Here is a 26949-nt window from a genome sequence, read left to right on the forward strand (position 1 = left end):
AATCATGGATAGAACAAGGGGGTTTTCTGTTGTTTATCACAGATATTCCTGGTGCCCCTGGGAGGTACTTTGAGATCAGCACTGGTATTTGACAGGGAAGAGTGTAAGTGCAGGGAAGGAGAATAGCAACACTTGGAGATTTTCCTATAGGAACCACTGAAAATGTGTCTTCCCACTCATTTCCTAGGACTAGTTTCCTTCTCACCTGTCCTAGGGTGACGTTATGATGCTTGTATCCCCATTCATGTATTCTGTCAATGCTGGATATTATGTTCTGTACCTTTAAGACTGGCTCTGAAGAGTGAAAATGTTGCTTTGGTTTTCTTATCAGCTTGGCTGGGACACAGAGACTGCGGCTTTTGCTTTCACTGCTTTTGCTTTTCGCTTTGCTCTCTTGCTCTCGCTTCTGCTCTGCTTCTGCTTGCTTTTGCTTCTGCTTGCTTTTGCTTCTGCTCGCTTTTGCTTCTGCTTGTTAGCTAGTTTAGCTAAACAGTCCAAATTCTTTCTGGACTGTTTCTCCTTTCTTTTTTTGACCATCTTGAACCTCCTCCAGACTGGGACCTGGAAACACCGAGAATTTGCACCATGTGGCCTGCAGCAGCTGCCCCAGCGCCAGAAGGACTGAGAACAGAGCGACCACTCCTGAGAGAGACTTTCTGAATTTGTCATCTTTTTTCAGAGTGGTGTCATCCGTATTGTTCATTTTGTGTGCCAGGGGGTGCTGTGCCTGTTAATAAACAGGTTCTTTCCACTTCTCTCTGAGGAATTCTTCCTGAACGGGTTGGGGGGAGAAACCATGTGGATTTGCTTTCTGGAGGGGCCCTCCTTTGGAAATTCTCTACCAGATTTGCCCTAAACCAGGACAAAATCTTGGCACCCAACGTGGGGCTGGAGAGAGTGCAAAAAACCCTGTTTTTGTGCATTTTGGTTGCCATTACTCTGTGTTTGTTTAAAGCAGCTAATAGCCATGCTCTTTGAATTCATAATGTCTACTGAGGTGAAGGTTTGCATGCATTTCTGGTCCCTAGGGTTTTTTGAGATTTTAATACCTCTATGGTCCCTAGGTTTATTTTCTTATCCAGAAATAGCTTTAGTATTGTCCCTAATAGGTGGTTTTTATATCAGAGGGGCAGTGACAGGAATAGCTATCCTGCTGGGCTTAGTGGCAATGATTTGTAAGAAGTTTATAAACATGCTGGGGTCCGCTCCAGGTATGAATGGTTCATGGCTATGGTTATGCATCCAGTTTGTTAGAGGAGGAGCAGGGGGTGAGGCTTTTCAGGCTTTGCTTTCCTTCTTCTCCTATGAATTGGTTGCATCACTATTGAAGGATGTTCAGTTTCTCCTGAATGTTAAAGAAACCATCTTTCTGGTATTCATTCTGATAACCTTCCTCTATACAGTCTGCTGCTTCTCTAGAATGAGGGCTGAGATTTCTAGATGGGCTGATGAGACCCCTCAGGAGTAGACCCAGGTGTGGAAAATCCTAATTGGTGTGGCAAATGGGAGGATAGGGGCCAAATCCTGAAGGAATTCTCTGACCCTATAGTTTGGGATTTTCCCCATGAACAAATTCAGAACACAGCAGAAGTGGGGAAATACCTAAAAGAGAAGTACCAGGATGAGCCTAAGGAGAGGAAGGTCATTGCAGTGAGCTGGGCCCTGGCTTGTACTTATTGCACACTGCTAGATACTGTAGGGCAGCAGACAGAGGCAGGGGGGCAGGGAGATAAATCAGCAACTATCCCAGTGACTCAGGCTGAAGCCAACACCCCAGGCTCGAAGCCAGCAGCCAAACCAGATAGTGAGCCTAAGCCAGCAGCTAAACCAATGGCTGTCACTACCAGCACTAGAAGTGGGAAATGCATGGACAAGACCAATTGACTACTGGATGATGATGACAATGCAGGAGAAGGAACCTCAGTGACTCCTGACATAAAATCAGGAGTCAATGCAGCAGGTGCAAGATCAAATGCAAATATTGAGTCTTGTTCCCTGAAGGACCTTCGTGGCTTACGGAAAGATTACACCCAACGACCTGATGAATCTATAATTAGTTGGCTGGTCCGTCTCTGGGATGCTGCAGGCGAGGCTACAATTCTGGATGGCACTGAAGTGAGGCATTTGGGATCCCTGTCACAGGATCCTGTCATTGACCAAGGAATGATGAGGGGGGCTAACCCTCACAGCCTCCTGGCATGGGTCTTGGAAAGGTTGCACAAAGATACCTGTGTGCAGATGATCTTTATATGCAACAAACCCAGTGGAAGACCATAGTGCAAGGGATCCAACGCCTGAGAAAAATTGCAGAGGCAGAGATTATCTTCTCAGATGACGTAACAAGTAGGAACCCAGACTTCGTACCATGCATGTCTGTGATGTGGCGAAAACTTGTGCGACTTGGGCCACATGAATATGCTTCTGCCTTAGCCATAATGAAGAGGGATGAGAGGGATGAGACTGTGCTGGATATGCAAGGAAGCTCCGAGCACATGCAGATGCTGTACATGGCCCAACACATGCCAGAATCGCAGCAGTAGAAATACGTCTGTAGAACTTAGAGGATAAGATAGAGGAGAATCATAAGAAGCTCAGAGAAAAGATTAAAGAAAACCTTCTCCAAATCTCTGCAGCACAGATCAGAGGTTCTGGTATCCAAGGCAGACGTTTCCCAGATGGCGAGAGAAGGTACACCCCACGAGCTGAGCTGTGGTTCTATCTGCATGATTGTGGAGAAAACATGAGGCGGTGGGATGGAAAACCTACTGCTCTTCTGGCATGATGGATGTGTGAATTGAAGGAAGCCACCAGAAGGAAAGCAGCCCCAGCTGCCCATAGCTGAACGTCTAGGTATGATGATGATGACATGTCTGATCCCCTTGAAGGAACATCCAAGACATATGCCCAGGGAAAGAAGGATAACCAAGCTTAGAGGAGCCCTGCCTCTAGCCAGGTAGAGGCTAGGGAAAATCATGTTTTCTGGTCTGTGTGGATTCGTTGGCCTGGCACATCTGAACCACAAGAATACAAAGCTTTGGTTGATACTGGTGCTCAATGTACATTAATTCCGTCGAGACGTGGGGACAGAGTCTGTTTCTATTGCTGGTGTGACAGGGGGATCACAGGATTTCACTTTGGTGGAAGCTGAGGTGAGCCTGACTGGGAATGAGTGGAAGAAACATCCTATCGTGACTGGCCCAGAGGCCCCATGTATTTTGGGCATAGACTACCTTCAAAGTGGGTATTTCAAAGACCCAAAAGGACTCAAGCGGGCATTTGGGATAGCAGCTGTAGTCATAGAGGGCATCCAGCAATTGAACAACTTGCCTGGGTTGTCTGAGAATCCATCTGCAGTAGGACGCCTGACGGGAGAAGAGCAACAGGTGCCAACTGCCACTTCCCTAGTGCATCGACAACAGTATAGAACCACTCGAGATGTGTGATCCCCATCCATAAGATGATCCGAGAACTGGAGAGCCAAGGGGTGGTCAGCAAGACCCACTCACCCTTCAACAGCCCCATTTGGCCTGTGCAAAAATCTGAAGGAGAATGGAGATTGACTGTGGACTACCGTGCATTGAATGAAGTGACTCCACCACTGAGTGCTGCCGTGCCAGACATATTAGACCTCCAGTATGAGCTGGAGTCCAAGGCAGCAAAGTGGTATGCCACTATAGACATTGCCAATGCATTTTTCTCCATTCCTCTGGCAGCAGAATGCAGGCCTCAGTTTGCTTTCACATGGAGGGGAGTGCAGTATACCTGGAACCGACTGTCCCAGAGGTGGAAGCACAGCCCCACCATCTGCCATGGACTGATCCAGACTGCACTAGAAAGGGGTGAGGCTCCAGAACATCTGCAATATATTGATGACATCATTGTGTGGGGGAGCACAGCTGTGGAAGTGTTTGAGAAAGGGAAGGAAATCATCCAAATCCTCCTGGGAGCTGGTTTTGCCATTAAAAAGAGCAAAGTAAAGGGAGATTCAGTTCCTGGGAGTGAAGTGGCAAGATGGACAGCGTCAGATTCCTACAGACATCATCAACAAGGTTACAGCAATGTCTCCACCCACCAATAAGAAAGAAACACAAGCTTTCCTAGGTGCCATAGGCTTTTGGAGGATGCACATTCCTGAGTACAGTCAGATCGTGAGCCCTCTTTACCTGGTCACCTGCAAGAAGAACAATTTCCAGTGGGGCCCTGAGCAGCAACAAGCCTTTGTCCAGATTAAGCAGAAGATCGCTCATGCAGTAGCTCTGGGCCCGGTCAGGACGGGACCAAATGTGAAGAACATGCTCTACTCTGCAGCCGGGAACTATGGCTTGTCCTGGAGTCTTTGGCAGAAGGTGCCTGGGGACACTTGGGGTCGACCACTGGGATTTTGGAGTTGAAGCTACAGAGGCTCTGAAGCCAACAGAGAAGGAAATCTTGGCTACCTATGAAGGAGTCCAAGCCGCCTCAGAGGCGATTGGTACAGAAGCGCAACTCCTCCTGGCACTCCACCTACCGGTGCTGGGGTGGATGTTCAAAGGCAAGGTTCCTTCTACCCACCATGCCACCAGTGCCACATGGAGCAAGTGGATTGCTCTTATCACTCACCGTGCCCATATAGGTAAACTGAATTGCCCTGGGATTTTGGACGTAATTACAAATTGGCCCGAAGGTGAGAATTTTGGTGTCACAGATGAAGAACAAGAACCAGTGACACGGGCTGAAGAGGCTCCTCCATATAACCAACTGCCACCAGAGGAAACACGCTACGCTCTTTTCACTGACAGTTCCTGTTGCATTGTAGGGATGAACCAGAAGTGGAATGCAACTGTATGGAGCCCCACATGACAGGTTGAACAAGCTACCGAAGGAGAAGGTGGATGAAGTCAACTTGCAGAACTCAAGGCCGTTCAACTGGCCCTGGACATTGTAGAAACAGAGAAATGGCCAAAGCTCTATCTCTACACTGATTCACGGATAGCCAATGCTCTGTGGGGATGGCTGGAGAGGTGGAAAAAGGCTAACTGGCAGCATAGAGGAACACCAATTTGGGCTGCTGAAGAGTGGAAAGACATTGCTACCAGGGTAGGGAGGCTACCTGTGAAAGTCCGCCATGTAGATGCCCATGCCCCCAAGAGTACAGCCAATGAGGAGCACCAAAACAATGAGCAGGTAGACCAAGCTGCAAAGATAGGGGTGTCCAAGATAGACCTAGATTGGGAACACAAGGGAGAGTTATTCCTAGCTCGATGAGCCCATGATGCCTCAGGCCATCAGGGCAGAGATGCCACCTATAAGTGGGCAAGAAACCGAGGGGTGGATTTAACCATGGACAGTATTTCACAGGTTATCCATGACTGTGAGACGTGTGCTGCCATCAAGCAGGCCAAGCGAGTGAAGACCCTGTGGTACAGTGGGTGGTGGTCCAAGTACAAGTATGGGGAGGCCTGGCAGATTGACTACATCACACTGTTCCAGACACGCCAGGGCAAGCACTACGTGCTGACCATGGTGGGAGCCACCACTGGATGGTGGAAACCTACCCTGTGTCTCATGCTACTGCCCATAACACCATCCTGGACCTTGAAAAGCAGGTCCACTGGAGGCATGGTGTCCCTGAGAGGATTGAGTCAGACAATGGGACTCATTTCAAGAACAGCCTTATCAACACCTGGGCTAGGGAACATGGCATTGAGTGGGTCTACCATATCCCCTACCATGCACCAGCTGCAGGAAAAGTAGAGAGGTATAATGGACTACTAAAACCCCAGTTGAAAGCTTTGGGTGGGGATCTTTCAAAAATTTGGAGCAGCATTTAGCAATGGCCACCTGGTTAGTTAACACCCAAGGTTCCACCAACCGAGCAGGTCCTGTCCAGTCTGAGTCCCTGAATGTAGTAGATAAAGTCCCAGAGGTACATGTCAGAGGTTTGTTAGGGAAGACTGTGTAGATCAATTCTGCCTTGAGTACAGACAAACCCATTTGTGGGGTTGTCTTTGCTCAGGGACCAGGTTGCTAATGGTAGGTAATGCAAAGAGATGGAACAACCCAATGTGTACCTCAGGGAGATCTGATTGTGGGGTGAGAATGATATGCAATATCACTATTCATTGGATGTTACTGCCATTGTCTGTATATTAAACCATACAGACATGAGATAGAAGGAAATGTGTAAGTGTTGAAGGTCTGGGCAAGTGGAAGATGGAGAAGGAAATGTGCAAGCGTTGGAGGTCTGAGCAAGTGATAGATGGAGCTTTGAGTGCATAATGTGAAACGAGGAATCCTGCAGCTCTGTAGTATAGGGCCTGGATTCAGTGGTCCAGCGTGGGGATGTGATGAGGGCATGATGGGTATTGCTTGTAAATTTTGGGGTAACAGATGGAAATTTTGTGCAAATAAATGCATGATGTGTGCCAGTATGTTGATGATATGGGGAGAAGGGGTGGAATGTTCTAGGGTAACATTATGATGCTTGTATCCCCATTCATATATTCTGTCAATGCTGGATATTATGTTCTGTACCTTTAAGACTGGCTCTGAAGAGTGAAAATGTTGCTTTGGTTTTCTTATCAGCCTGGCTGGGACACAGAGACTGCAGCTTTTGCTTTCACTGCTTTTGCTTTTCGCTTTGCTCTCTTGCTCTCGCTTCTGCTCTGCTTCTGCTTGCTTTTGCTTCTGCTCGTTAGCTAGTTTAGCTAAACAGTCCAAATTCTTTCTGGACTGTTTCTCCTTTCTTTTTTTGACCATCTTGAACCTGCTCCAGACTGGGACCTGGAAACACCGAGAATTTGCACCATGTGGCCTGCAGCAGCTGCCCCAGCGCCAGAGGGACTGAGAACAGAGCGACCACTCCTGAGAGAGACTTTCTGAATTTGTCATCTTTTTTCAGAGTGGTGTCATCCGGTATTGTTCATTTTGTGTGCCGGGGGGTGCTGTGCCTGTTAATAAACAGGTTCTTTCCACTTCTCTCCGAGGAATTCTTCCTGAACGGGTTGGGGGGAGAAACCATGTGGATTTGCTTTCTGGAGGGGCCTTCCTTTGGAAATTCTCTACCAAATATGCCTTAAACCAGGACATCACCCTTCTCCATAACTATGCCCCAATGAGGCCACGGGTAAACAGGAGTCAATTGCCAAAGCATGTCTGTAGCAGCCAAAGGGCCTGCAAGGCCTCCTCTTATCTTAGGCAGTCAGTTGCCTAAGATAAGAAATGCTAGTCATGATGACTGGACCAAGAGACCCCTTTTCCGCCTTGGACCCTCATTATCTCTCTGTAAGACCACAGGTCATATTTACTTTGACCCTCACTATTGGACTGTTTCCCAAAACCCATATATCCTATATAAACCCCTGCCTCTGCCCAGTTCAGCAGAAGAGCTGTCACTGTCACCCTTTGCAGACGCTGCCAATAAAGACACATCTCTGGAACCTCACACAGCTCTTCTCCTCTCTCATCCCTGCATCCGCCAAGGCACTTAGCAAGAACTGAAATCACTAAAGAGCTGAACTCACCAAAGAGTGATCTCACTTAAAGAGCTGAGCTGCTTGCTAAGTTTGCCTGCAGCTGGGAGCCTGCCTGAGACACCCGCACAAGTTGTGCTTAGCGGTACTTCGCTACTCGGGACACTTATGGCAGTCGGGGTTGGACAGACCACGAGTACTCACAGACGATTATACATGTCAGCAGTCCCATCTGGAGTCAGATCCCTGTGCCCTTGCTCAGTTCCTGCTTTGCAGAATTGATTACCTTTCATTGGCTGTGAGAATCACTGTATGGACTTCGAAATATCAGTAAGTATAAAGTTATCCAGACGCAGGATCTTTATCTGCTTTTCCATACCCATTGCCTTTAATCACAGATCTTCAATGTTTCACTGCCAGATTTGCTTGGACACCCGGGAACTTCAGGAGTGTTTGCTGAATTCCTGAGGATAACCAGACAGGACTAAGGGTTGTGTCAAACACAGACTCCTACTTTTTGGGGATGCTTTCAGAAATTACCAAGAAAGACTTGGGAAGATATTTTAAAAAGTTACCAATATCTACTTTCTAATTTGACAGCATAATGGCTGTCACACAGACACAGAGGAGGCAGCACTGCATAAAACACAGCGCTGGGATGCAATTCCAAATTTTGCTTCAAGGACAAAACATGGGTCATTCAGCTCCTAGGCAAGTCTTGAGATGCAAACTTCTCAACTTGGGCCCCTCTGAAGAGCTCCTCCAAAGAAATGGCAGCCTAGGGTGGGTGTCCTGCACTTCCTCACCCTGTCCTACCAGAAAGCACAGAACACCACCATTAAGAGAATCAGGGGTAATGTGGGCACACGTCATTAATTAAAAGGCTAAAGGGAGTTAAAAATCCTTTAATGCCACACACAGCAGAAGCTGAACAAATCAAGAAAGATGCATCAAATATTTAAAGCTACTCAAATAAAAGAGAAATTCTTCAAATATTGCAGTGAGAGGGCACTCAAGTGCAGAGAGCTGAACATCTGGGAAACGAGTACAGCAGAATAATAGCTTCTAAATGAACTGTGCTACAAGATTACCAGAAAAAAGAAAAGTCACTGGTCACAAGTGAGGAGTTACCCTGGAACCACATTTTTTCCCAACAGATATCTTGCCTACAGATATCCTACGATGTCTTGGAAGGTAAGAAAGCTTTCTGGCATGAGTGCGAGCCACTTCCTGCCAGATGGTCCCAGTGACTGAAATTCATGCTAAAGATATTGAATTTGTGGATGTGTCAAACGGTATAATGGATGTGTCAAACAGTACAATCAATTAAAGATGGAAGTTTTGCAGGAGGTTCCTGGAATGCGTTGATGAGAACTTCCTTCTCTAGGTGATAGAGGAACCAATGAGGAGAGGTGCTGCATTGGACCTTGTTCTCAGCAACCTCTTGTTCTCATCAACAGGTTCAGATGGGATTTTCTTGGAAATTCCTCCCTGTGAGAGTGGTGAGGTTCTGGCACAGGTTGGACAGAGCTTGGAGCAAGCTGGTATAGTGGAAGGTCCATGAAAGGGAGAGGAACTGGATGATTTTTATGGTCCCTTTCAACCTAAACCATTCAGTGGTTTTGTGATTTACCTAGGACAATTTGTCATTTCAGCAGTTTTCTTTTGTGCTCACATCTGACACAAATATTTTGTCAGATATGTCATCCCACATATATTTTTGTTATCTTCATCATGACAACATAATTTTTTGAGGGGTGCTTTAAAGTACAGCACTAAGTTGGGGTATGCCAGCCCGTGAAACACCTGTCTTTTTTCCTTCCTATCCCTTAAGTAGGACCATATTCTGACAGTAAGGCTACAGGCAGCACACAGAGTGAGAAAACAAATGGGAAAATCCCTGAGAGATTATCAGAAGTTAATGCAATTTAGAAAACTGAAAGGAAGAGCAGGGACACTACTAGAAGTGAGTGACCTTGTGAACAAGAAACCAACCCAGTGAAGAAGAAAACAGTTGATATTCTAAGAAAACGTCTAAGAAAGGATGTCTTAATTGTTGTAAACCGATTTTCTGTACTGTCACTATTCCAAGCAAGCAAGGTAGTAAGGCGGTTACAAGTAATCCTTGATTTCCATCCAAGGAGCCTTCAGCTTAGGGAAATTAAAACTTCTTTAAGAAGATAGAACCATCTGTCCAAATAGAGTCTGCTACTTACAGCACAATATGGCTCTGCAAGTACCCCTGCTACTGGAGACAAACTGTAACCAATGCCTCTAATTATGGCCAGTTCTCAGAAGAATCCATAGAAACCTTTTAAATATGGTTGCAGAAGCCCCTCTAGAATCACAGCTCAAATCTTTTCTCTGAATCCAACTTGTTTGCATGTTATTCAAAATATGGGCTTTTTTTTTTTATCAATGCTTGGATCAATTAGTTCTGCCCATAATGAACATTCTTAAAATTCACCAATTCCTGGCCATGGGTAAAAACAAAACAAAGCTATTAAAAAAACCAATTCCACTGAACTTTGTTGAATTATCTGGATGTGAGGAAAAGGCAGAGTTGTCCCAGGAAGTCTGTAGCAGCCTTTTGGCACGCAGACTCCCTTTTCCAGTTGCTTGGGTTTCATCAAGCAGGAGGTGTTGTCTTGTTTCACAACAAAGATACCTGTTGTCAGGAGGGCCATTTCCCCTCAGTCTGTGATAGTAACACGTCTACCAGAAGCAGATGTCACTCACTTCCCTGTACAAAGATCAGAGTGTTGCCACAGACGGCTCAGCTACACCCTCCGAAGTGTTTCTCCCTCTCCTGCTATTGTAATTGCACTCCCCTAGAATGTTCTGACAGGCTTGATGCTAAAAGGTAAGTCAGATGATGTTTCACACACCTGGCAAGACTGCTCCTCTTTAAGGCTGGGAAAGATGAGTTTTGTCTGCAATCAGGTAGGACTTTTATCTGTGTGTTGTTGGGTTTTTTATTTTTGGTTTGGTTTTTTGGTTTTTGCTTTTTTTTTTTTTTTAATCAAGAAATCCAATTACTTTAGTATGGAAAGAAACACACACATGTTTTAAACAGGATCAAGAAAGCCATATCAAGTGTCCTTCAGCCAGGCTCAGGTTTTAGCTTGCTTTGGCACCTCAGAGAGTACTTGCTTTGGCACCTCAGAGACTACTGAAGGGTAATCAACAAGCCTAACTTGTCATCTCTGGCACTCTACTAATTCTTCCACCTAAAGCCAGAATATTAAAGCTTTCTGAGCACAGGATTTGTGGCTCAAGACATCTTTCATGCTTACATGCATTTTTCAATACACTTATCAAGAGAAAAGTTACTTTTCTCTGTAAGTATATTTTCAACTCATACTGCTTCCAAGGGAGACCAAAGAGAATAATCCATGTAAGCTGAACTGGAATTCATGCTCTCTGCCTTTAGATTCCAGCTCTAGGTTGCACCAACTAATTTTATGTTACCCAGCCCATACAAGGCAGAAAAGTGAATACTTGGGCTAATTATGCTTCAGGTGTAAGAAATCACTTGACCAAATGTCACCAGAAAGAGCAATGTTTCCAATCATGTTAAACCGTGGAGGGCCAGAAGTTGGATTTGATGATCCTTGTGGGCCCTTTCCAACTCGGGGAATTCTATGATTCTATGAACAACAAAAAGCTTTTTGTACACAAAAGCCTCCCCATCTGTCTGAGCAGGGATTACCAATAACGAGCCTGTATCCTTGGCTGTGGTCCCATAAGGTTATAAATACTTTTAAAGTTTTAATCTACTATTGAAAAAATGTAGCAGAAGGAGTAGAGGAGAAACAAACAGAATATATCTCAGCCAACCACCCTGAGGTATTGAAATGCACCTCTCAGCCCACACAAGTAAGAAATACACAATGTTTGCAAATACTACTTGCATGAGGCTATCCTATATATCCTAACTATGTATTTAATTGAGGCAAGTACAGGTAATTTCTCTACCTGTCTTGCTACGGGGTAGGGGCAGCCTATTGGTTTTCCAAATTCCGGGGGGGAAAAAACCAACCCAATACTTAATGATCTGCTCCAAACTACGTGGTTGTAAAGTTAGGACCTCTAGGGCATACAGTACAGCTACCACAGTGTGATAAGATCTATGCAGAAGGTCCTGATGGAGCACCAAGAAATATTTCTCCTGAGAATGAGAAAAGCCAGTAAAACTAGCTCAAGGACAACAAGCTGCAGGAACACAAAACCAGAGTGTGACAAATGGGCTACTCTGGTGCTGTGTTATGCAGACAATGCACAAGAGGAGAAATGGCTTGTGTTTAATTAGAACTGAGTAGAAGAGTCAAGAATAAAATAAAATTGTCTTAGTGAGTTAATATGGTCAACAATATGATGCCAACATGCACTGGATGCTGGCAGGGCTAATTTTGTGGTGCAAAGTCTTTGAAGTCACCTGTACCCAGGCAACCATGTAAGTAAAACTATACAAATCAAGACTGCCTGAGGAACAGCACTGAAAAAACCCACCAAACTTGAGTATGAATACAGCAGTAATGGGATCAACTAGGAAAAAAAGTAACTGGGGATACACTGTCTAAAAGGAGTTTGGATAGAGAAAGTGATGTGCAAGCATGTTCCAAAACCCAAACATCCAAAAATAGAAAATGTGGAAGATATAAAATCAGGTATAAAATAAAAGAGGACAGAGCTCTTTTTTTTTTTTTTTTTTTTTTTTTCTGGAATGTGGACACCTACAAAAGGTGATGAATCCAAGTCCACAGTGATGTCTAAAAGACCCCTACTGGATAACCACCTGGAGTTGCCATCATATCTTCATCTGAAAAGAGCTGGTGTGAGACAGTGGAGGAAGACGTGGTAGACTTGAAGTGGTTAGGGAGATAGAGTTATAACTCAGCAGAAGTTGGATGTGATTCATAATAATTGTAATGATAATTAGTATCTTTATAGTTGTGTGTGCTTCTAGCTTAGTTATAGTTTAATTGCTGTATTGGTCTCTTCGCAGTGTACTGGTTAATTTAACATCATCATAATCTCTTAATTCAGGTTATGTCTTAAGCCTGGACCCTGAAGGGCAGAGCCAGGCTCATAAGTTAACCTATGGCTATCTGCTTTGGCTCACCAGCCTGAAAGACCAGCTCTATCCTTCAATCAACAGCAACAGCCTTCAACCCACCTCCAGATGGATGCTCAGCCTCACACCCAGCCAGTCTCAGTCTTCATCCTCCCACCAAATCACACCTGCAATTCCAAAGCACTTGTAACAGAATGAAAAAATACTAATCTCGGTGTTCTCAAAATTTTTGTGCTCAGCTCATGACATTTCTGCTTCTCACATTTGTACAGGAAAATTACAAGCACACTGGTGTGTTTTGATGGAAGAGATTCTGGAATTGTTTTGTGGTGTCATCCCTGAGGGAACCATGACAGCACAAACACACCTTCACTGCTCAAGTCATAATTGTGATGGGGCGACTCGTACTCCACTGGCCCTCCACCCTCCTCTATGCTTTTCTTTTGCAGAACCCATTTTTGGTGTTGCCATACCACTGAATCTCCAACTCTCTGAGACCCTTTGTACCACCCACAAATCGGTATCTGCTGAGCAGCTGTATGGGGTGCCCAAGAAAGAAAGGAGAAATACTGCTGTGCTGCAGCTGCAGAAAATGGCCTCTGAAGTGGCATGCACCCCAGTGGTGAATATGTGTTTTGTATTCTCCAGCACTATTTGAGTTAACGGCCAAGTATCTCACAAACTGAGTGTTCTAACTGCACAGGTAGGCTGATTTAAGACTCATTTTCACAGCAAATTGGTTTTGAGTCACCAGGTCAGCAGAACTAAGACAAAAGGACAAGGAAAATCCTATTCCATGCCATTTTCCTTATGTAGAACATTTTATGGCAACTCACCCCTTTCAAATGAAAGGCATTCAGTCTTGGCATCTCCTCTTCGGGGATAATAGCACAGCTATTCTCTCCACATCATTTGCCCAAGTCATCACTCAGAGCATTTCAATTTTGTCTAATTCAGAGAGAGTAAAAATGTACTAAACTAAGAATATCTTCTTCCCTTTTACACTGGAAGAGATAACTCTCCAAAACACTCTCTTTCCTTCCCTCCCACATGCCTAAATGCATCTCTTGAAAAGGCTCAATTTATATAATAATATCTGATCATCACTCTCTGAACCAAGAAAAATAACAACTAATATACAAACTGACAGTGCTGGAGCCATCTGTACCCCACAGGGTATGAAGATCAGTGATGTGCCACCACATAAAAACGGCAGCTCAGGAGATCATCTCCAAGATGAAAGCCCAATTCCAGAAGAATGCAAATCTATGTTCAGCATTGCAGCCATGGAAATCTGTTATTTCCTTGCATGCTGCTCAAAAGACCTTGCCAGCTTAGGTATGATTTTACCAGGACAGCTTCTGAAACATTATTGCTGGCTGTTTTGTACTTAACGATAGCCATTAGCCCTGTAGTTTGATATCAGTTATTGATACTAAGAATGGTTTAGAGCATGTACAGTCATTTATTTTAAAAATTGACATTTTTACTGTAATGCCAAAGGGAAGGAGGATTTAAGTCTCAGACTGCTTAGCACTCCTTCTATTAAACCCAAGTGACATTCTGTCTTGTCTACTGTATTTTTAGTAGCAGCAGCAGAATATCCTGGACTACTGGTTAACATAAGAGGTTGGGAACTCTCTCCTACACTGCAGTCAGCCCTAAACTGAAAAGTCTGACATAGATATGGACTTCTAAATAATTTCCTCTGAGCTGTGCTGAGTCTGCAGGCCTAACAGACCTAAAATTGCATTTCAATCAATGTAGCAACCAAAGACGTCCTGAAAAAATATTGCCATATAAGAAAGGGCCACTCCATTGAACTACTTTAAGTGTCATGCTGATAAAATTGAGATGCTAACTCCTAGCTGGTGGGATTGTTAAACACCCTGAAAATGAAACATCAGCATATCAAATGGCTGACAAGGAGTTCTTAAGAGATTACTCACGACTGAGCAGTAGCCCACAGTCCTGGGTACTTCTTTTGAAGAGGAAAACCTGTTTCATGGGGAGAGACTTTAATCCACACACTCAGACATTGTTTGGATTGGTCATGAAAGTCATATTTTTTAAGCCATGACCTTTAAGGGACAAGTGTGTTTTTATCAACATTAGTGGACTGAAATGAGCTTTACTAAAGAATTTGTCCAACTGTACATATTGGTGGGTCTTCCATCCTTAATGGTTTCCACCTTCAAGCAAGCAGACACAAATGTGTGGATGCAAAGTTTCTCCTAGTGCGGAATTATTTTTTTTCATTCTGAGTTTTGAGTGTCTGGTTTTCTGGCCTCTTGTGCTCAATTGCAAATACATTAAGATTTGAAAAAGAAACAGCTTAGAGACTCCCTTCCGTAAGGGAGCTTTTAAAAAGCAATTTCTTTATCAGGGAGAAATACCGCTGTCAAACATACCACAGGCAGCCCTCCTTCATCGTTCATTTTTGCGCTTGTATTATGGTCATTTTTCCTATTCCTGTTCATCAGCAAATCAGCTTGATAGATTAATTCTTTTTTGAGAGTCGGTCTTAGTCACTAGAGTCTGTTCACCAAGAACCATCTGTTTCCCAAGATCTTCCTCCCACACACCACAGCAGAATTACGCCTACAACCAGTTTCTTCTATTAGGAAAGAAACAACTGTAACAAGCTGGGTGACATGAGTCCCGAGGGTGACATGACAACACACAAACCCGTAACTTTGTTCACTATTATTATAAAGCAATATCCATTGCTCAAGGACTAACTCTGGAGGACAAGTGAACCTGTGAAACCCACTTCCTCCCACTCTCTTGCTAGAATACCAAAAGGTTAAGACCTGTCCAAGAAGTGGGAATGGGGAAAAACTGGATCATGTGGCAGCCCTTCTTCCCCTCCCACAGCCTGGACCCTGATTTCATGGAGTATGTTTATGTGGGAGTTAGGGGTGATGCTCCTCAAATACTTCCTCTGCCTCCAGCCTTTTCCCAATCATACAGATGTCTCCTAATCTTTCTGACTCCGACTCATCCCATCTACCTTACCTAAGTAGGTGACTGGGAGAGTTTAATCAGATTAAACTGAACCAGCTAACACATCTATTATGAAGGTATCACTTCACATCAAATCCATTACATCCGCCAAATAACAGCAATGAAGTAGGAGCCCCATCCCAAGTGCAGGACACAGACAGGCAGAAGCTGGACTGTAGCCTGTGCCAGGAATTCCAAGACCAGGACCAAGTGCACCCTTGGGTAGCTGTCACCTTCGCTTCTGTCACTTGAATTGCCAAATTGCAGTGGAGGAGAGTACGAGTAAAGCATGCCTTGCCTTCCACATGAAAGACTCTCTCCTGAGAAGGACTGAGAAAGAGAATTGCTGGTTTCAGGTTAAAGATAGCACTTCTCTTCCCTCTCACCTTATACAACATATTCCTTCAGTCCCTAAAGTGACCTGCTGAACTGACTCCCTGGAGGTGTGCTGCCGGCCTCAGAAAAAATCTCATCTCTTTTAACAAAACACTGATCTTTTCAGAACAGAAGTATCATTCCTTCCCACTTCGTCTTTTCACTGCTGCAGCTCAGAAGTCCTGGCACCTTCCCAGTTCATGGGCTTTGCTGTGCCTTTGCAGCTGGAATCCATCTATCCTTGCTGGCACAATAAAAACTATTGAAAAGAAGGGAAAAGGACTGATGAGTTAATTAAATGCAGCTCCTGTCAGAGGATGGGAGCACAAAAGCAGGTGTAGGCAGAGAAATTATCCAGGGGCACAAGAACTATCACACAGGAGCAAAGCAAAGATGTATTTGATTTGAGCCACCATCTGACAAGAGCTACACAAAATGTTTTGAAGAAAGATGTAATTCAGCAAATTACATCCACCCAGTCAAGTCTCATCGTCGTTTATAGAAGGAAGGGAGTGGTTTAAGTGTTTAATTTACAACATTACCATATATATATATATATATATATATATATATATATATATATATATGTATGTATTTTTAGCCATACAAATGTTGAGTACAGCTTAAAGCCTCATTTCATTGACTAAACATCATACATAATTAATTTTAAAATCTAGCTATTATTTAGTAAAATACTCTCCTCCTTCAGTGCTGAATTACTTTCACTGAACGTTGCCTTTCCTGGACACTGAGCTTATCTTACTTTGGGTTTATTTATTTTTAGCACAGGTTTCTATCACCACTCTGGTTTCATGTTCTACTGATTCTGCTGATGCCAGGGATTTGAACATCTATTAGTACCTGAACAATCTGCAGACAAGCACAGAAAGCTGACTGCTTTCCTAGAGAGCACCTGCACTCCAAGGAACTCACTGCTTCCATGGGTGCACACAAAAAGCAAACTGAAAAAGGATGGTCTCAAAATTGTATCAGTTACCAGGGAATGACACTGATTAAATGTCCCTCAACCTCCAGATTAGATATTAGGCATAAGAGAGAGAAGGGTAACTAAAGGTCTCCAGACATGTGTTTTGGATTTCAAACAGGTTTTTTAATCAAATATTTCACTAATACCTATTACATAGTCTTCTTCATCAGTAAGTTCTTTATAAAGAAGAGTCACATAATTTTTCACAGGAAGAAAGAGACACATAAATTTGAAGTGACTTACCCAAGGCCACACAAGTGGAAGAAGAACCTAGCTATTTTAAAGCCCTTTAGAAGGCAATATGCCTTCCTTAACCAAGTGCTTCTCTCCTGAGAGCTGCCATTTGAGGGTCAAATTAACATCAAAATTTTGGCACTAACTCAAACCCTGATCTATGCTTTAAAAAAAAAAAACCAAACAAAACAAAAACACATGTTTAGGCTTGGGAATATTATCTCTCTGTAACTGGACAATAAGAAATTTTGTGTAAGAAGGACACAATGCATTAGGATGAATAGTAGAAAACTTGGGTAACAGGCTTGTGGAAAAATCTTCTCTTTTAGTAGGTTCCATGTGCCCTCCTCTGACATTTTTTATTGCTTTTCAATCCTGTGAGAGAGCACAGGCCCCCAGGGAGAAGCAAGGGAGAAGCACACAGGTGAGGCAAGGAATGTCAGTCCCAGAGAGTACCCACCAGCCCTGGGAAAAGATGAAGTTAACTGGAGAATGGTTCTTGCCTCCAAGCAGGCTGGGAACACCACTCTTTTCAGCTCCAAGCTTACTAAGAAAAGATACAAATAACTGCTTTGCTCCCCATGCCTTTCCTACCCACCATAAATTGCTTTTGACCAGTTCTAATCAGAGGCTAACGTTTATTTGGAGTAAACTGCCCAGAGGTAGCAATCCTGATGTGTCCATGGAGTTAACATGGATAGGAAATACAGAATTTGCTGTTTGGTGATCTGGGGATTTCATCCAAACCAAAGGAAAGCAGTAAAACCTGTCCTCAGAGTGTCACTATGATATTTTTTGAAAAATCCCTTTGGCAGGATTTTTCTCCTGAGAAGCTGAGAAGCCTCAGAAAAAAAATGTAAACAATAATTATCTGATTGCCTGGAATGTGATTTGGAGAACTGTTTACCCAGCATGTGAATTTTTTTTTAATTAATGACCAATCCCAGTCCAGCTGTGTTGGGACTCTGGTCAGTCACAGGTTTTTATTATTCATTCTTGTTTTAGCCTTCTGATGTCTCCTCTCTCTTTCTTTAGTATAGTTTTAGTATATAATTTTCTTTTAATATAATATCATAATATAATAAATCATCCTTCTGAGAATTTGGAGTCAATTCTCATCTCTCTCCTCGTCCTGGGGACCCTCACAACACTGCAACATCAGAGGACACATCTGAGAGAGACCAAGGAATGATGTGTGACCAAAGCAGACACTGGTAAATGGAAAAAATTGATGGATAATGACTAAGTAGAAAATCAAAGTAATCTTCTTTGCAATAAACAGATGAGCACAGAGGAAACTGTATCAACTCTTGTTTGATGCAGCACAGACCACAAATCAATGCTGGAATAGTACATGAAAAACACAGAGTCATAGATCTCAAAAGCACCTATTCCAGAGCTTTTCATAGAGTCCATTTTGTGCAGACGGATGGGTATCACACAACTGGATGAAGCTAAATGTATACCACCACTATAAACAGCAGCAAGGAGTGATGCCTTGATTGCTGGTGTTTGATTTTCCATGTCCACCTCAGCATGAGGTTAATTTTTATGACAGACATAAGCAAGGCTTCAGTTTAGCCACATCTTTGGGCTCTAGCACAAAAATGTTTGGTCTTACAATAGTTGTTCAGTCATCCCCTGTTCTTATTCCAAATAAGCAATCTATCACATTCTCTAAAATCTGGATCCTCCCAGGAAAATTAACATTACATTTTATTTTGACAAAGTACATACCAGTGCATTTCTTCTAAAACTGGTTCTATCCAGCACAACTTCCTTGTAATGAACACAGCCCAGCAGAGGCAGAACAGTAAAAGCTAAGGGATGTATAATAAGACTAGGAAAGTTATCAGCACTCAGGAGTTCAGAGACCCAGATCCTGTTTCCCTTCTCTAGCTTCCTAAGTTAGATATGACTTCTGACAGCACTGCCAGTTACCAGCAGAGCCTGTGGCATAAAGAATGCACTACAACCTGGAGATTTTTTCCCTTTTTTAAGGTACTAAACAGGGTAAATTAAATTCCCAGACAAATTCTTAGGGAATTCTGCTTGTAAGTGACCTCCAGGCAAAGCATGAACCATTAAACCCTTGCAGTCTGAATGTCCAGCCAGGTTTCTTTTCCCCACCTTGACTGTAACATCCTTATCTGCATGCTGGCAATCTGATGGAGACAATGCTGAAAGCTTTGCCATTGCCCAGGAAAATGATGCCCATGGCTTTCCCTTCATCCAGAGATTCAGTCATTTCATCCCAGGACCTGACTGGTGTAAGCTAAGTGTACCAAGGGTAAGTCATAAAATCATGGAAGGGTTTAGGTTGGAAGTGACTTTAAAGATCAGGGATCCAGGGGCAATCATAGCTTCTCTGAACTTCCTGTGCCGGGGCCTCACTACCCTAAAAGGGAAGAATTTCTTTCCAATATCCAATCTAAATCTATTCTGTTTCAGTTTGAAACCATTCCCCCTTGTCCTGACACTCCAGACCCTTATCAACAGAGTCTCTCTATCTTTCTTGCAGGCTCCCTTCAGATACTGGAAGGCTGCAATTAGGTCACCTCTTTTCCAAATCCATGCTGACCTTCAAGTCACCTCCTTTTTCCTTCACGTACCCAGAAAGTTATGAAGAAAATGCACACCATAATTTCCTTTTTCAGGGACAGGAGTGAAACTGCCTGATCTGCAGCTGCCTGGATTGACCCTCTTGCCCCTTCTGACAAAAGGTGAAGCATTTGCCCTTTTTTTTTCAGCCATTAGTGTTCTCTAGAATGTAGAAATACTGAAGGCTTCTGAAATAAATGGAATTTTCATGCTCTCTTTAGCCCCCTGGCAAAGAAACTGGCTGCAAAACATACCCACACACAGAGTTCTCGTCAAGTCAGCTTCCTGGAGATCAAAGCAAGGGCAGCAGCTTGGGAACTGCCCACATCCAACTGGGAGTCAAGCATCAGGGAGACAGCATGCCTCTAGGCATGGATATAGCACAGTAAGGAGCACATCAGCTTTCTGAACAGGTTATTGCCTTTCTGCAAGCAACCTCCCCAAGAAGAAATCTAGCCATTAAATTGTTTTTCCCTCCTCCACCACTGAGAATTTTGTCACACTTTGTATGGAAACGCCCTTCCTAGTGCTGAAATTACCTGTGGGTGTATACTTCAGGTGCTTAATTCCTTGGGTGTGGGCACACATACAATGCTAGAAGCTGCATAGTTGTATTCATCTGGTCTTCTGAAATGTGAGCTTATCACTTGAAGAATGATAAGCCCTTTTCTTATCCTCCTGTGTCCCTATTGTTGCATTCTCACAGCCTGCTTTATACCTGAACATCTTGAATAATGAGTGAGGTACTTCTAAAAAAGGTTTAAAGAGGTCAGACTGAGAGCTGTTACAGAAAGTATCATGAAACTTTTGAGTGGAGGTGTAATTACCCATACTTACAGTGTGTGTGTGTCTTAGCAGATTTTGATACATCTTTAATCAATAAAATATTAACATAAACTTCAGACAAGTACAGAGCCGTCTGGACACCCTAATTTTTCAAGATGCATTCACTAAAAAAAAAGAAAATCCAAATAACTTATTCTTGCTTCATCCAAAGGGGAAATTTTCAATGTCACAGAAAAAACTGGCCACTGACTAGAAATTTTTACTGTAATTTAACAAAAATTTAGTTCTAGTTCTGCAATTATAAAAATAAAAACTGAAGTAGTGGAAAAAGTAAATTGTTACTTTGGAAGAGTATTTTGGGGTTTGGGGATTTCTTTACCCTCTTTTTAGGGCCCTGGGGTTAGAGCTCTACCAAAGCAGTCAAGGTAATTCAAGAAAACCATCCACTTTGCTTGTCCTTACCCATATTTTCTTTGCCAAAAAAACATATGGGAGACATTCTTTCCCCCTCCCAACTAGGAAGGTACTGACTGTTCATTGTAAACATTTTATTATACAGATGAAGTACTCATAGTATTATACATGACTATAATCCCAGTAATGCCCAGCTTAGAGCCAGATCCAGGCTCCTGTTTTGCTGAGCTCAGCAGTAGATTGAAGGCTTGAAAACACATTTTAGTGTTTGGAAGATACAAAATCAAAACAAGAAACCCTTGTTCCTAAACTAAGCTATGAAATCCCACTTTTAGGACGAGATGGCAACACAAGGAGACAACTTGCAGAATAGACAAGAAAGATGACAAGAAGACACAAAATAATGGAGATCAAAAGTACACACACAGTTAGTTAGTATCAAAGGTTTGTTTGGTTTTTAAACAAGCCACAAAGTGCTTGTTTTTGTTATTCATATTTGCTATTTCTACTGCAGCAGTGCCCAGAAGTCCCATCCAGACATCCCACGCTCAGTCCCTGTTTTTAAATCTTGATGCAATCAGACACTGATTATCCCAAAGCTTCATGTATGAGGAGATCACTCTAATTTTTCTTTCTCATCTAAATCATATAAATAATAAGCCACAACACTTGGCAAAACTCATCCAATTCACATTGTAATGACATAAGGCAAGTTTCTGTTAACTCTTCAGTGGCATCCACTTCAACACAATCTCCTTGAATTTAGGATAAGCACAAGAATGATGCACCACTGAAGACACACCGACCTTCTTCAAAGAAATTAAGTGGAAGCTTATAGTAACGGAGCATATATAGGGTCAAAAACCAGTCTAGTGATAATTTTCAACAGAGTGAATAAAGCATGCCTTGATTTTAAAAACATTTATCTTGATTAGCAACCCTTTCCCTTCACCAACTCAAAATCAAATATAGCTGAGGCCAGAACAGCAGGCTCTGGACAACCACCTCCACAGTCCTGAGTGCAGCAGTGAATTGTACCTGTTCCCAGAATTAATAGGGTTTCCCTCTGCAGAGTCAGACCAGCTCATTCTGGGAGTCTGGCTGCGGTCAGTTTGTGCTGTTCACAGTCACACCATCATTCACATAATTTAACTACTAATGGGAGAGCTGTTTTGTTTCAAGAAGCAAAATTAATTTACAACACTAATAATACTCTCACTCCCAGCTCCCTTAAAAGAAAACAAAAGGCCTAATACACACCCCCAGAAAATTACCAAAGCCCAATTTTCAGGCTTAGGTTCCTTGGCAGAATTCAGACATTTTGATTTATGTATGCAATATTATGACACGAGTCAGAACCTCACAGTTTTTTTAAACAATCTCTCTAATATATTTGGCAGTTCTTATGGCTCTGGTAAATGTAATAAAAACAGCGGTTGGATTTGTCAGAGTAAACTGCAGTCAAGGGTGACCTCCAGACAACTTTTAAGCTGTGTGATCCTCCTGAAGATTAGATTTTAGGATCAATTGTGGGACACCCAGAAGATCAAAAGCTCTGGATTTTGAGTATCAAGATGCACCCCTGTGTCACAAGCAAGAGCTCTCTCAGAGGCCCAAAGGACCAGAGTACTCCCCCTACTTCTCCCCAGTATTTCAACAACTTTTGTTTATCTGTGTACTAGCCAGGGATCAGGTTTTGAAAGGGAAGTAAAAACAGAAGTTTAAAGATTCTGCCCCACTATGTTTAGGATTTCTTTTTAAACTGCTGTGTTTTGTTGACAACAAAATTTATTTCTTTCTTTCCAGGGTGTCTCACTCAATCCACTACACAGGGTCTTCTGACAAAACTGGTCCTTAGGTTTCATTATTCAGTCATGGTCTGCTGCTACAGAAGAAAAAAAATACTGGTAAGGAAGGCCAAAGTTCAATTTAGGAAAACAGAATAGCTTTCTTTAAGAAAAAAATGAAAGAAACAGCTGAGCATAGAATGGAATAAAATCAGACACAAAGGATAAAATTTAAGTTCATTTGAGTTAACTTTACATTGTATTGAATGACCAAATAGCCAATTCTGCTCTTTGGGTGCTGACTGATGGCTCCATTGCCAACTGACTGCAGAAAGAGATGAGCCTGTGTTCTAAGCTATGATTTTCAGGCCCTCAGAGGGTGTCTGAGGTCAGACGTCCTCATTCAGCCCCTATTCCAAGCAGAGAACCCATACCCACAGATGAGCTGTGGTACATGAGCAGATCTGCTGGTGTCCACAGCGGTTCTGAAGTGCAACACTCCAAAAAGGAATTGTGCCAACTCACACACATCAAGAGCCAAGTCCCAGGCTCCAGCAAAATGACAAACATTGTTTAAAAACATGTTTGCTGAAGGCCTTGCTGGTGAACGGGTCACTTGGCAAAACTGTGAACACAAGGCATGCTGTGCAGCTGCCTAAAAGCTCAGCTCTCCTGCATGCCTGAGCAAAACCAGGATCCAGAAGAAACCAGCAGCTTACAAAGGATGCCCAATATGACCTCTCTAATGATGTTGCTCCATGGCCTTGCTGCCAGCAAAAGCTGCTGGGAAATGGCTCTTATTTCTGCTACTAATGTAAAACTCTCAAGCCTGCACAGAAGAGCTTTTCTCTTCAATGCTCTTTGCTCTTTTCCTTTCCTCTTTGAAAATGCCAAGCTGAACTCCTCCATGCCTGTCAGCACACTCCCCCACTTCCTTGACTTTTTCCTTTAGGATATGTAGACAGGAATGGTGGTGATGCTAGAAGTTTTCTCCTGGCAAGGAGACCTGGAAAGATTAAACTTTCCAGATGGAGAGATCTCCAACTGGCATAAAAGTAAATTTTGTGCATTAGAGAATCTAAAGCTTCCCTTTAGTCACATGAAAAAAAATCTAACATTAGGATGCTATTTCCATCTCACACTTGACGCACAAGGCTGAGTTTAGATACAGTCACATGGGAAAAGAGGTGGATGAGAGCAGTATCAATAAAGGCAGATGGTCAGCACTACCAATAAAACAATTGCTTCTTGGGGTTAGTAGCTTGCAAATCCAGAAATTGTCTAGCTTGCTTATGTTCCAAGGCTAGAATCAGACGGTACTGGTTTCCCACATTTAGAAGAGTGATGAACTGAATTCTTATCTCAGTACCAAACACTTTTCCCTGTGTTTAAATTGCTATCATCTGAAGCTGAAATACTGGCAGGGAAATCAAACTCATACATGTAATTATCCAGAACAAAAAGAAAATCACCATAATGCCACAAAATTAAAAGGACAGCTTGTAACTACTCATGTGGGCCCATCACACCGCTTTGAAATCTACCTTTTAGGAGATATTCAACCAAGGCTAAATGAAGTTACCAAGAGAAATTCCACTGATTCCAGGAACTGGGCCTTGGCTGCAAACCAGAAAGTACTCAGCAGAAAGGCAAATTTAAGCAATGTTACTAAGATTCTTTAGAGCTGTGACTCAACTGCAATCTTAGTTTGCTAACTTCCTTATAAGAGTCCCTCTTTCTTCTGTATGATACCCTTGTACATTGAAGAAAAAATACTGTGAAATTACAGGCTGTAAGTGTCTCAAAATATCACCGCTTATGGAGCACCTAAAATGCATTTCATTTTACAGATGGCAGCAAATGCAGCTTAACCACAACCTCTATGCTGTTACTGGCAGGAGAAAATCTTATTGTTGATTTTCTTTTTAATTGCATCATTCTCAAGATACTGCATGCTCATTTGCTTCAAGGGCTGAACTTTTATTTTGTCATTTATCAGCTAGTGGAATCTTCACTGCAGAATCTTCACTAACACACAAATCCCTTGGGATACCCACCACTAAATAAAACAAAAATGGCTAGCTTGAAAGACAATCCCCCTATGCATATGTGTGCATTTGTGTCTATATAAATGTGTATGTGTTAATTGGGCTGCAAAGCACAATGCTTTTGTGCTGGCTGCATAAAAGTTTGTCCGTAACATTCCTTGGACAAAATGAGGTCTTTGACCATAAGAGTTGTCAGACAGCAGCATACTGTTAACCACAGTATCTTTACAGATTTAGCAGAATAACTGAGTATTAATATTTAAACATGTGCATGTCTGCTGTCAGATATCTTATGTGAAACTGAGAAAATTCTCCTTTGTTCTCAGCTTTTTTTAAATTTTATTGCATGAGCAGCACATGCGTTAGCATACAGTTGGCTATAGGGATTTTTCTGGAATGCTTCTATTTGAGGCTCTGTATTCTCTCCTAGAGGTGTTGCTTTTTAGATCACCATCTACTTGACATCACAAAGTGATTTTAAGGGGAAAAAACCCAGACAAACAAAAAAACCCTTCTGAAATCTGACTGATTTATCATGATGCCAGCCACAAAAAAGTTGCATGAAACCAAGAAGTAAAGAAAAAAGTGAGGGGTAGCTTTTACAGATTGCTCTGCAGGTGGTGGGTATGCATATAGAATGATATGAAGACAGAAATCATTAACCCCTTTGCTGGTGCAGCTGAGCAAGTAGACACAGAGAAAGCTAAGGTGTACAAAATGATCTTGTTTTACCCTTCATACAAGGCACACACACATTGCGAGGATCAAGACTGCTGAGCTGGCAGCTGCTGCCAGGCAGGTGGCCCCTGGTTGATGTTGGACTACCCTGATTCATGCTGGGTTTCTATTTCCAGGGGAAGATGAGGAAACTGATGTGTCAGGTTTTGACACCAAAACATTTTTCTTCACAGAATGATGAACACACTTGAAATGAACTGAGAAGCATTTTTGCTTTCAATTAATTACTAATTTCAGAGTAATCCACCTAATTTCTACAGTTTCATATCATACTGTGCTCTTGTTTTTCATTTAGAATTGTATGTCATTTAAACATCCTTAATTTCTTGGAGATTTACTGCGTACCTTTGTACAACTGGAGGAAACTGAAAACTGCAGTGTATTTTAAAATAATTGACTTTACTACTGTGAATACCTGCAGAAACAGAAGGACTGAAGACAGTTTGCAAAGCTGGAGCATTACACTGTGACCTCTCCTTGACAGCAATAAAACAGGTTTGAATTCTGTACCATCTGGCAGAGCTTGAGATCTGGGGACAAACGGCATCCCCAAGGCTTCCCTAGGTTTCAGAAGCATTGTTTCTTTAAATAAAACACAATGTACAACACCATTAGGTCATAATCTTTCCTAGAGCTTCCAGTACTGCAAGTTCTGCTTTTAAGGGGTCAGATCAGCAGAACCATGCTGATAACACCACAGAACTGCATTTCTAAGTAATTTCTAAGTTTCAGGGAGAGAAACACGCAGGAGTACAAGGAGAAGCTATGTAATATAAGGGGGACAGCTTCTTGCAGTCAGAGATGCCTTTGGGAAGGGTCTAGAGCACAAGTCTTAGGAGGAGTGGCTTAGAGAGCTGGGGTTGTTTAGCCTGGAAAAAAGAAGGCCCAAGCCTTCTCTCATGGCTCTCTGCAACTACCTGAAAGGAGGTTTTAACAAAGTAGTGGCCAGTCTCTTCTCCCAGGTAACAAGTGATAGCATGAAAGGCAATGGTCTCGAGTTGTATCAGGGAAGGGTTAAATTGGATATCAGGAAAAATTTTTTCACCAAAGGGTTATCAAGCATTGAAACAGGCTGGGAGCGGCTGAGCCACCATTCCTGGAGGTATTTAAAAGATATGAAGATGTGATGCCTAAGAACATGGTTTAGTGGTGGACTTGGCAGTTCTGGGTTAACAGCTGGACTGACCATACGAGTTTTTTTGCCAAGATAACTGATTCGATGGCTCTATGATTCTATAACTCATTTGTTCTTCAAACACTCAAAGATAAAAAAAATATTATTTTAGTTCTGGCCTTGAACACTTCAAGGGATAGGGCATGTACAGAATCAGAGAATTGGTTAGGTCGGAAAACATCTCTGAGATCACTGAGTCCAGCCTATGACCTAACACCACCGTGTTCCATCAACCTAAAAACTTCATTAACCCTGATCCAAGTACAAGCC

General features: G+C 42.7%; 1 protein-coding gene across 3 annotated transcripts in view; it reads right to left on the reverse strand.

Moving 5' to 3' along the window:
* Positions 1-26949, reverse strand: part of LOC131557887 (fatty acyl-CoA reductase 1-like) — a 125026-nt gene that overhangs the window by 34600 nt on the left and 63477 nt on the right. The window lies entirely within an intron of this gene.

The sequence above is a fragment of the Ammospiza caudacuta genome, chromosome 5 (genome assembly GCF_027887145.1).
Source record: "Ammospiza caudacuta isolate bAmmCau1 chromosome 5, bAmmCau1.pri, whole genome shotgun sequence".
Lineage (NCBI taxonomy): Eukaryota > Metazoa > Chordata > Aves > Passeriformes > Passerellidae > Ammospiza > Ammospiza caudacuta.